Below are 12546 nucleotides of genomic sequence, written 5' to 3' on the forward strand. Positions count from 1 at the left end.
CAATTCTGCTTGGTACACTTGAACACAGATTTTTAAAAAGGTTGTTCCAAACATCTTGGAGAACCAAGCACAGATCTTCTGTCGATGTAGACTTATGTAAATCCTTCTTTCTCGTCATATAATCTCAGACAAAATTATGTTGAGATCAGGGTTCTGTGGGGACTATATCATCGTTTCCAGAGTTCATTGTTCTTCTTTGCTTGGAAGATAGTCCCTAATGACTATTGCTGTATGTTTGATGTTGTTGTCCTCCTACACATTAAATTTGGAGCCAATAAGATGCCTTCCTGATGGCATTGCATGATGGAGTCAGCTGTACACGCTCATGCCACTTGACATAGGCCCTGAGAAAGGGCCAAGGAAGCATCAAAACGTTGACCATCACTGATATTGTGGACACTTACCATGATCTCTCAATAAAAGCACATCTACCTTGCATCATAGCTACTGTAAGGGCTGTAGCCTACTGTTGACATGCAGGAAAGACTGTCAATCACTGTGTGACGAGCTATTGTTTTTATTGGTACCATTTTGGGATATATACATTGTTTCAGTAGCTTTTTATTTAATTTTTGGTGGAGATATAGTGCCCACCAACAACAATTCTGCAGATTTTTATCCCTTTTATGTCCTGTGCTCATATATACAAAATATCTATATTTTTTAAATTTCTTACATTTCAGATCGGGAAAAAGGGGTTGATGAGAGAGAATTAAATTTGTTCTGATGCTGCTGTAGCACCAGGATTTTCTTACTTAGCAAGTTCCTTTTTTTAACCAAATGAACAAACATCACCATGGGTCAAAAACCTAAATTTACATACCAAGGTGCATATCATTAGAGATCTCTAAGTGGATCACTGACCGTACGTATTATAAGGGTTGTCTGGGCACAAAATATTAATGACCTATCCATAAGATCAGTCACGCTAATCAGCTGCTATTTGTTCGGCTGCCATATTTAAGCACATGGGATGGAGCTGCAAAGTGCAGCTCAATTCAATGTGTAACAGCCGCTGCTGGTTATTACACAACAGCTTTTTTATATGAATATTAGGTGCTGTTGTGCAGTACTTGGCAGTGGCACACTGAATGGCGCTGTGGTTGCAGATCCATTCCATGTGTTTATGTTCAGTGGCTGCCAGCTGCAAATAACAGCTGATTTTTGGAAACTTCCACCAATCTGATAATGATGATCTATCCCATAGATAGTTCATCAATATGATGTACCTAGAAAACCCATTTAAGAGTGATGTTTGTACTGTGTTCCTTAAAACTGTGTCATATTCCTTAATTAATCAGACCAGGCAACCTGCTGCATGGTCCAGTTCTGGTGATCATATGCCCATTGTATGCTGATTTATGGGTGACTTTTGGCATTTTCATTCCCATTATCGCCCAGCTCTAACTAAGTGGGCTGAGCTTGGGCAGGACCGGTGTGTGGGGATCCCCAATCATCAAATTCAAATTCATGGCCAGTGGCGGCATTCGTTACTCCATGACTGGAGTAAGATTTGAGGCGAGGCACACATGGAGATGTGGCACCCCAGGGGTCTGGTTTCCACAGTAACAGCAATGTTATGTCTGAGAGCAGGTGGGAGGTCTCTTGGTCAGGGATCCTGTGCATGCCACACCTCCTGCCCAGTCCTGGGAGGGGAAGAACTTCCCCTATATAAACCTAGGGCTGAGGCAGGGTTAGTGAGTAGAGAAGAAGTAGAGACAGAGAAGAGAAGCAGATCTAGGAAAAGAACATCAGGAGCTCTGTGGGAGCAGTGCTATAAGGAGTCAGGGGCTGGCAGCTGCAGAGCTCGCCCTGACTGAGAAGCTATCACCGGACCCGGAGTCCGAGGCTGTGGGGACTAATCTTTACCCAGCAGCAGAAACCGCCCGGCAGGGGATTTCAGGTCCTCTGGCCAAGAAACCCGAAGGCACGGTCACACGCGTGGGACCAGCACCGCCGTCGTGGAGTGGACGCCACTAGAAGGCCCCGAGTCACCGGCCATACGGGTGAGCACCACACGGTACACTCAGGGACGTGGGCTACTTATACCCGCCTCTAGCAAGGTAGCCAGAAGAGTACAGTCAGTTTGGGAGGCCTACAACTCCGCCTGGCCAGGGGAGATCCCATCTGCTCAAGGACTGACCAGGCCCCGATCGCTAGCCAGTACTCCGGGAGGGTCTATCTTTATCACCAGTAAAGACCCTGAATTACACCGCATCGTCTCTGAGTGATTCCTGCTACCCCCATCATCCACGTCGGCTGCCCTGAGGCCATACCCCTCCCGTTGGGGGTGATACTATCACGCTGCACAATCCTACCACCGGCCTCAGCGGTCTGCCCTGCAGCGGCAGCTCCTTCGCTGCATTCAACGGGTGGCGTAGTCGTACAACATCTACCGCTAATACAGCGCCACTTAGTCTGACTCCCTGGGCACGGACCGGGTCACCGCCACGAGACTACAACCCTCAACAGATCCGGCTCCTGGTAAGCTCCCGCGTGCGCAACGCAGCGCGACACAGGCCCAGGGGCGCGTCAGAGACATACACCACTTTGAGTGTGCCTTTTAATGAATCAGGTGCCTCACACTCCTCTTTGCCTTCTCATTAAGATTGGAATGAAAAATGCCAGTCTTGATTAATCGGAGCTGGTGTGTTTTGACACCTATGCAGACTACAGCAGATTAAGTTTTTTAGCAGTTTGCACAGGTCACTCCCTATGCACATAAATGAGACCTGGGAGAAAATGACTCTGTTGCGAATCACAACTGAGACCTTGATAAAGTTCCTTAGATACTTAAAGGGTAATTGTGCTTTCAAGTAATTATTCAGAATGAGGTCTCCTGTGTGTGTACATGAGGAATAGCACTATTTCTGGCCAATAATGACTTATATCCGGATTCCTGAATGCTCACCACTTTTCTCCTCGGCATGCTCTATTTGTAACTTGCAATCCATTTGGCGCTGGGTGGAGAAGACGAGCTGCAGCAATTTCTCCTTTACACCTCACAGCACAGACCAAAAGGTTCCTGCTCTTCATTCACTTTTTAGCTCACAGAAACAAGCTGCAGCAACATCGAGAACATTATACAGCAGAGCTGAGCTGTCTTTATTGGAATCAACCTCTGATGCAAGCTAAAGCACTTGTTACTGAGTTCTGCACAGTGTTTTTCTGTCTGCCTGTGTCTATTCCCTTCCCTGATCTTTATGTCATGGGTTTACCGCGACAGAGAGGTGCCAGAAGACCGCACTGTCTGATTTCCCACATCCTGCACTGATTAGAAGCACCTCACCATCATATTAAACGGTGCAGGTTTCTTCTAGCAGTGCAGTGATAAAACTGTTTAGTTAAGAGCCTCTAGAGCTTTCAAGCATTGATGGCCTCAGCTGTTCAGTGCTATCAGGAATGCCAGTGTTAGATTCAAGGTGCCTGGCTCTGGAGGTGGAGGAGTTGGTTTGTTAGAGGAGGTGTTTGCAGTGTTTATCTAAAGACTGTTGTTTGGTTATTCAGTTGTGTGCAAATCCTCTCCTATTTGTTTTTTTCCTTCCTTCATTCCCTGGGGGTCTGCTCTGTTGTTTGTGAGTGCATATTTGTATGATTAGCATTTTCCTTTATCCCTGTATGTATTCCTTTGTTAGTCTGGTTTGTGTATTTACATACACTACTACTCCCCACTTCCTTGGGTGGGAGAGGGAACAAAATAAGGGTGGATTCAGAAGCTCAGCAAGGTACATGGCCCCGGCGTCTTCACCATTAGAAGTAATCTGGGGAGCAGTGATAACTAGTGCGCCCCTAGCGCTAGGGACAGGGAAGGAACCCCTGCCCGGGGATATCCGAGAACAGAGTCATGACCCCTTACTCCTCACTCCTCCACTCCCCTCTCCATAGAGTATAATTGGCTGTGTCACATGACACCTGCTGTCCATCTACTCCGAGCAAGACGGACTTGAGCTGCATTTTAAATTTTTTATTATCACTTGTACTATTGATTTATGCAAAGTTTGTTCAAAGAACAATTCCATTTTAAGCTTTCCCTTTTTTTCTGATTTCAGTACATCGATTTAAAAAACTGACCATTCACATGCTGCCTCATATATCGCATCCCTTGTGACAGTTGTCATTGTCACATGATTATCTAATATGCAGAGTCCGGCTTCGTACATTTTGTTCTGGCCAGACAGACATGGGACTGCTGCAGTCAATTGCTGGGAACAATAATAATAATAATCTTTTTATTTATATAGCGCCAACATATTCCACAGCGCTTTACAATTCAGACAATTTACAGACATTATCAGCACTGTCCCCATTGGGGCTCACAATCTACATTCCCATGCAAACACAGGGAGAACATACAAATTCCTTGCAGATGTTGTCTTTGGTGGGATTTGAACCCAGGACCCCAGCTGAACCCAGGACCCCAGCGCTGCAAAATAACAGTGCTAACCACTGAGTAGCCGTTGCAGCTAGTGATCAGCTTTGGAATTACGAAGAAGGAGGACCTGAGCAGCATTGGAAGAGGGATAAGTAAGGTGAAAATACTATATTATATTTTATAGTCCGATGCATCATTTTGTTTTTTTTTAAATCTGTACAACCCCTTGCCAATTTTAACATAGTCTCTCCATTTTTTCCATTGTTCAAAAGTAATTGGATTGACATAATAATATATATATGCATTATTTTTGGAAACACTTTAGCGTCAATGAGTGCCTCAAATCCAGAACTTACTAAGATTACCAAAAACTGATTTTTCTCCCTACAGATCCTTTACAAAATCTTTATTGCCGCAGTCTCCAGTTGCTGCTTGTTTGAAGGTCTTTCTGGCTTCCGTTTTCCCTTCAATAAGTGGAAAGCATGCCTAATAAAATAGAGTTCAGATGACCCTAAACCCTTCACGACATCCGTCGTAAATGTACAGCACCGCGGGAAGTGCGGCGAGAAGATCGTGCTGGCTCACTAGTAGAGCTGGAAAAATCATTAGCAGGTGTCGCCTATGTGTCATAACTGACTCCCTGCAGTAACACCCACGATCAGTGCTAACACCGATTGCGGGCGTTTAACCCCTCTGATGCCGCTGTCAATAGCGACAGCGTCATCTACCTACTTGCCTGAGGACTCCCTCTCTGCTCCAATTGGCACAACGCGATTGCAGTCCTGTTGTGCCAATGGCCTCATGGAGACCCAGGGCCGAATAATGGCTACAGGATCACCCAGGTATGGTAGTCTGTGAGATCCTGCCAAGAGCAAGACCTGACACACCTCTTGTCAGTGCTAAAGCAATGCTGAGTATTAGACCAGTGATCAGGGCTGAGAAAGTTTATGTCCCACTGAGGGACTAGGTAAAAAGTAAAAAAAGAGTTTAAAAAAATTGAAAAAATATTTAAAAAATATCAATAAATAAAGATCCAAAAAATGAAAAAATATTATACCTACAAATGCATATATTTATTCATGTAAAAACAAAAATAAACAAATAAAGTACATATATTTAGTATCTAGAACAACTTGATCTATAAAACTATCACTATACTTAACAATGAATGCCATGAAAAAAAAATGTGGCAAAAAATTATCCCTTTTCATCATATCGCCACGATCAAAAAGTCAAATGTAAATAAAAATGGTATAGCTGAAAACGTCATCTTGTGCCGCAAAAAACAAGCCCCCACTCAGCTCCGTCAATGGAAAAATAAAAAAGCTATAGCTCTCAATATTAACGATGCAAAAACAATTCTTTTTTTTATTGTGTAAAAGTTGCAAAACATAAAAATACGACATAAATGTGGCAGAGACTGAGCAGTATACAACAGGTCTTTCCACCTCCACACACAGACATCACCGAGGCAATGCCTTAAATAGGCCATTCAAATCCCGGAGTGGAGGTATGTGAGCGACCAGTCCCACCCACCTATTCTGGATGCTCCTAAAATCCAGACCTAAAAATCCGGGCCCATTAAAAAACCCTCTCAGCAACTTATCGTTGCTGTGACCTTCTTTTCTGGGACTCATATCACTGAGGCTAGCCATTTCAGTGACACATACCTCCCATCCAAAACCTTGCCAGCTGTTTTCCTACAGTGTGCATAAAAGAAGTGGGAGGCCACAATTTTGTGCAACTCTGAAAAGAAGGACAACACTAAACAGAAGCCAAACGGATTCCAGAGTAATGCTGCTGCCTCATTATAGTGACTGTGTCCCTTGGGGTTTCACTTGAATCACGTCATTTGGAGAAACCCCGATGTAAGTGCTCAGCGTAGAGCACAGGATATATGTGATCCAAAATTATGTAAAATGTTCCCAATAAAAGCTTCAACTCAACCCACAAAAAAACAAGTCCCCATTGAGGTCCGTCATCTGTTAAAGAAAATATAATGGACTTCCACGTTACTGGTAACACCACAAAGGCTCTGGAAAAGCACTATGGCTCCCCCCAAAAGAAATCCAGTGAATTCTGCACTCCCAAATGCAAGTGCTCCCTCCCTTCTGAGCCCCATCGTGTGCCTTAACCACATTTAGCATCAACATGTTTGGTATTTCTGTAGCAATGATGTCATGTCTGCCTGAGGCCACCGGCTCAAAAAGGCTGCCTCGGAGAGTCTTGGCACAAGCCACTCTGTCTGGCAGAATCCAGAGAAACCCTGCTACCCTTTTATCCCCATACAAGGATCTAGTTTTACAACAGGATCCAGTGGATTGCTACCATGGAATGACTGCTGTCTGGAAGTGCAAACCAGAGTTAGAAATGGTTGCCAAGCAGGGTCAAAGCCAAGAGGTCACATTAGGAACAGAATCATAAAGCTAGAGGGTAGGTAAATATCAAGCTGAGCTCAAATAACGAGAATAATCAGGACAAAACAAGGAAGCACAGCACAGAGGTCTAAACCTGCCACACTCCGCCAAGGAGCCAGACAGCAAATGTTAAGATGGATGGGAAGGGGAGCACTGCCACTAGGGAAAGATTATTGGGACAACCACTGAAACTTGCCTTGCGCTACTTTGAGCTCCCTGGCATCCCTAGATGGGTTTTTTCACTCCGTGCAACGATTGCATTCCTATCCCTGTTTTGCCCTAAGCACGGCCCTGGCTAGTGCATGGGGCAGCAAGAACAGACACAAAGGGAAACAGAGAAGGGTAAAAGAAAACAGCAATGACTCTAAGTGCACCCAGACTATGGGATGGTATATAATGGGAAAGGAAGGGAGAGGCAAACCAAAAGAGGGAGATAAGATAAAGGAAGACACCAGACAAACTTCCAAACAGCAATCTCCGGAAACGACTCCTAAATAACTTCTCTTTTCACAGCTCACAGCTCCAAACCAATTCCAAGATATAGCAAGCTATCACTGGCAATTATCCAAGCTAAGGGGTGAGTACTTATACCAGAGAGGAGTGGAGAAAATCAGAACAGCTGAAATAACTCTGGACAGAAAGATTTAGGAGACAAGCATGAGTTTTTAACCCTTGCAACTAACAAACAAGGGAAATCTGCACAGCTAACTGGACAGCAAAGCAGATCCAACCAGTACAGGCGTGCATGTAGCCAAACTCTGCGATCTTCTGACCCCTTAAATAGAAGATACTACTCTCTGTTGCGGTATCCCTGCGACAGAACCAGGAAAGCTGAACCATTGACTGGCAGTGGTGGCTGACTCTCAGGGATTTATATAGAACAGCCTCACGCAATGCTGACAGCAGACAGAAACTAAATGAACAAGATTAACCCTGTAGCTTCCGGACTGGCCACAGCCACAAGTCCAAGGAATAAAATAGGATTGATGCTACTAGGCATCACTCGCAACAATGGTGGGGCGCCGCCTTGTGGCCGAAGGAGAAACCGACAGATATTACAGATAAGAGCCCACTTAATTTACATACAGTGTACGCGTCTCAATAAGCACAAGCTCGGCACAATGTACTGGGCACCACAACCTACTGAGCACTACAAAGACAGAAATGCAATTTTTATTCAGCAATATCCATTGCTGCTTGTTTCTGGAAAACACCCTTTGAGTCAAAATTGTCACTACACCTGTAGATAAATTCCCAGAGGAGAATAATTTCCAAAATGGGGTCACTTGTGAGGAATTCCGCTCTCCTGACACTTGGGGGGGCTTTTTATATGGAGTCCACAAACTATTCTAGGAAATGTACTCCAAGAGTCAAATAGCGCTACTTCCATTCTGAGTCTTGCTATGTGGCTAAGCAGTATTGTACAACTACATATGGGTTATTGCCACAATCAGTAGAAATTGTGGAGTCCACAATGGAATGGAGTCCACAAACTATTCTAGGAAAATCTGTGCACAGAGTCAAATAGCGCTCCTTCCATCCTGAGTCTTGCTGTGTAGCTAAGCAGTATTGTACAATTACATATGGGGTATTGCCACAACCAGCAGAAATGTTGGTGCCAGTTTTCATCATTTCCCTGTGTGAAAATGTAAAATCTGGAGCTTAAACAAATTTTTTGTGGTAAAAATGTAATTATATTTTTTTCACCACCCAGTGGTATAAACTTCTGAGCACACTGGTTGTGTCAATATGATCACTGCATCATTGAAGGGTGTAGTTTGTAAAATGGGGTCACTTATGGGAGGGTTCTGCTGTTCTGGTAGCTCTGGGGGCTGTGCAAACGCGACTTGCTGTCCGCTATCTATTCCAGCTAATTTTGCTCTCCAAAAGTCAAATGGTGATCCTTCCCTTCCGAGCCCTGCACCCAAACAGTAGTTTTCCACCACGTATAGGGTATCGGTGTACTCAAGAGAAATTGCACAACAAATTGTATTGTTCATTTTCTTCTGTTAACTTTGTAAAAATTAAAAACATTTTTGTGGGAAAAATGTAGCTTTTTTACTTTCACAGATCAACTTTATAAAATTCTGTGAAGCACCTGCGGGTTCAAGGTGCCTACCACACCCCTAGATAAATTCCTTGAGGGGTTTAGTTTCCAAAATGGGGTGACTTGTGGGGTGTTTCCACTGTTTACACGCAGCAGTTGCTCTGCAAACGCGACATGGCCAACTAATTTTGCGCTTCAAAAGTCAAATGGTGCTCCTACCCTTCTGAGCCCTGCTATGTGCCCAAACAGTAGTTTTCCAGCACATATGGAGTATTGGTGTACTCAAGAGAAATTGCACAACAAATTGTATGATCCATTTTCTCCTGTTACCCTTGTAAAAATGAAAACATTTGGAGCGAAAGGGACATTTTTGTGGGAAAAATTTTCTCAATTTTTCATTTTTTCCTTCCACATTGCTTTAATTCCTGTGAAGCACCTAAAGAGTTAGCAAACTTCCTAAATGTGGTTTTCAACACTTTGAGGGGTTTCGTTTTTAAAATAGTGTCACTTTTGGGTATTTTTTTGTTACATAAGCCTGTCAAAGGCACTTCAAATGTGATGTGTTCCCTAAAAAAATGGTTTTGTAAATTTTGTTGGAAAAATGAAAAATTGGCGATAAACTTTTAACCCTTCCTATAAAAAAAATATGTTCTAAAAATGATGCTGATGTAAAGTAGACATGTGATAAATGTTATTTATTCATAATTTTGTGTGATATAACTATCTGGTTTAAAGGTCATAAAAATTCAAAGTTTGAAAATTGCTAAATTTTCTAATTTTTTTTAAATTTTTGATATTTTCATGAATAAATGCAAATCATATCGACTTAAATTTAAAACTAACATGAAGTACAATGTTTCATGACAAAAGAATCTCAGAATCACGGGGATATGTTGAAGAGTTCCAAAGTTATTACCTCATAAAATGACACTGGTCAGAATAATAAATTCGGCCTGGTCAGAAAGGTGAGATTAAAAATGCATTATTCATTTCAATACTGAAGTGAAAAAATATAACGGGATATAGCAGAAAACACTTTTTTTGCATAAGTCAGGCCCAAACTGTCGGTACATTTAATATTCACATCAGGAGCATACACCACAAACTGCATAGAGCAAAAACTCAATAAAAAAAATAATCAGTAAAATTCCTAACACTGCAAAGAAATCAGTACCAGATTCCTCTTTGCTCTTCTTCATGGTAACTTGTATTAAAATACTCAAAGTAATAGGTAGGGATAGGACATATTAGAACACAAATGACAATATAACAGCATACAACATTTAAAGTCAATTAGCCATATTCTTCCTTATGACAATTCTGTAATATTAGCTTCTCACTGACTATGATAATCAACACAAGTTTATCAGATATAGTATCTACGCTGCCGTCATTCCAAAGAAAGATCAATACTATAAATACAAGATTCAAAACCTTTTGTTCTCAAGCGGAGCAGATGTCCTCTTCACTGATCTTCACTGCCCAATGTCCTACATTACAATTTACGTGATGTCTTGGTTGTTAATCCAATTAACATAATCACAAATGGACATCCATGCTGCCCTAGACTTTTAATCCCTCGGTTTATCTTAAAGAGAAAACACACATAAATTACTATGTAGCAAGCCTTTTTTCTTCTAAGCTTAGCATAGCACAGATTTATAGCAGTTTAACAGTTTGCCATCCATCAGTAAATTTACACATGCAAAAGCACAAAAGCAGAAAGGTGTTATGTATAAATGATCCAGCTTTTTAAAAATACAAGTCACTGACAATGGATAAAAACTGTGCTTCATTTTGGCACTGTTATTACTGAAACCATTGAGATCATTTAAATCTTTAACCCCTTTATGCCCGGAAATTTTCCTTCTTTTCCGTTTTCATCTTTCCCCTCCCCTTCTTCCTTCCGTCCCTATAGCCGTATGAGGGCTTGCTTTTTTGCAGGACAAGTTGTACTTTTGAATGACACCATTCATTTTATCATATGATGCACAAGAAAGCGGGAAAAAATTCCAAGTTCGTTGAAGTTGCAAAAAAATGCAATTCCACAATGTTTTTTTGGATTTTTTAACATGTTCACTTTACGGTAAAAAAGACTGGGAATTATGATTCTCCAGGTCAGTATGATTACACAGATACCAAACATAGTGGTGAAAAAAAATTCAGAAATTTGTTAGAAAAAAAAATGTTGCTTGTGTGTCACGGGTGTGTCAGAGGTGACAGTCGCCCTGCAGTGGTTTACAGGAGATATCCATGTTTGGCAATGCAGACAGCTGCCTAGATAGAAGGCTGTGTTTAGGACCCATCGACTACCTACCTTTAGTCTGGGTGTACAGTACAGACCAAAAGTTTGGACACACCTTCTCATTTAAAGATTTCTCTGTATTTTCATGACTATGAAAATTGTACATTTACACTGAAGGCATCAAAACTATGAATTAACACATGTGGAATTATATACTTAACAAAAAAGTGTGAAACAACTGAAAATATGTCTTACATTCTAGGTTCTTCAAAGTAGCCACTTTTTGCTTTGATGACTGCTTTGCACACTCTTGGCATTCTCTTGATGAGCTTCAAGAGGTAGTCACCGGAAATGGTTTTCACTTCACAGGTGTGCCCTGTCAGGTTTAATAAGTGAGATTTCTTGCCTTATAAATGGGGTTGGGACCATCAGTTGTGTTGTGCAGAAGTCAGGTGGATACACAGCTGATAGTCCTACTGAATAGACTGTTAGAATTTGTAATATGGAAAAAAAAGCAGCTAAGTAAAGAAAAACGAGTGGCCATCATTACTTTAAGAAATGAAGGTCAGTCAGTGTGAAAAATTGGGAAAACTTTGAAAGTGTCCCCAAGTGCAGTTGCAAAAACCATCAAGCGCTACAAAGAAACTGGCTCACATGAGGACCGCCCTAGGAAAGGAAGACCAAGAGTCACCTCTGCTTCTGAGGATACGTTTATCCGAGTCAGCAGCCTCAGAAATCGCAGGTTAACAGCAGCTCAGATTAGAGACCAGGTCAATGCCACACAGAGTTCTAGCAGCAGACACATCTCTTCAACAACTGTTAAGAGGAGACTTTGTGTAGCAGGCCTTCATGGTAAAATAGCTGCTTGGAAACCACTGTTAAGGACAGGCAAGAAGCAGTAGAGACTTGTTTGGGCTAAAGAACACAAGGAATGGATATTAGACCAGTGGAAATCTGTGCTTTTGTCTGATGAGTTCAAATTTGAGATCTTTGGTTCCAACCACCGTGTCTTTGTGTGACGCAGAAAAGGTGAACGGATTGACTCTACATGCCTGGTTACCACCGTGAAGCATGGAGGAGGAGGTGTGATGGTGTCGGGGTGCTTTGCTGGTGACACTGTTGGGGATTTATTCAAAATTGTAGGCATACTGAACCAGCATGGCTACCACAGCATCTTGCAGCGGCATGCTATTTCATCCTGTTTGCGTTTAGTTGGACCATCATTTATTTTTAACAGGACAATGACCCCAAACACACCTCCAGGCTGTGCAAGGGCTATTTGACCAAGAAGGAGGGTGATGGGGTGCTACGCCAGATGACCTGGCCTTCACAGTCACCAGACCTGAACCCAATCAAGATGGTTTGGGGTGAGATGGACCGCAGAGTGAAGGCAAAAGGACCAACAAGTGCTAAGCATCTCTGGGAACTCCTTCAAGATTGTTGGAAGACCATTTGCGGTGACTAC

General features: G+C 42.4%; 1 protein-coding gene across 2 annotated transcripts in view; it reads right to left on the bottom strand.

The window, feature by feature from the left end:
• The window catches only part of CLUL1 (clusterin like 1), a 75963-nt gene extending 65488 nt beyond the window's left edge, over window positions 1–10475 (bottom strand). For both annotated transcript variants that reach the window (XM_073676712.1, XM_073676711.1), the window contains exon 1: window positions 10271–10475. The gene's annotated coding sequence lies outside the window, so the exon portion shown is untranslated. The remainder of the gene's footprint in view (window positions 1–10270) is intronic.
• Between the last annotated feature and the right edge of the window lie 2071 nt (window positions 10476–12546).

This window comes from Phyllobates terribilis, unplaced genomic scaffold, assembly GCF_046119375.1.
Source record: "Phyllobates terribilis strain yellow unplaced genomic scaffold, ASM4611937v1 Scaffold_4__5_contigs__length_816908805, whole genome shotgun sequence".
Lineage (NCBI taxonomy): Eukaryota > Metazoa > Chordata > Amphibia > Anura > Dendrobatidae > Phyllobates > Phyllobates terribilis.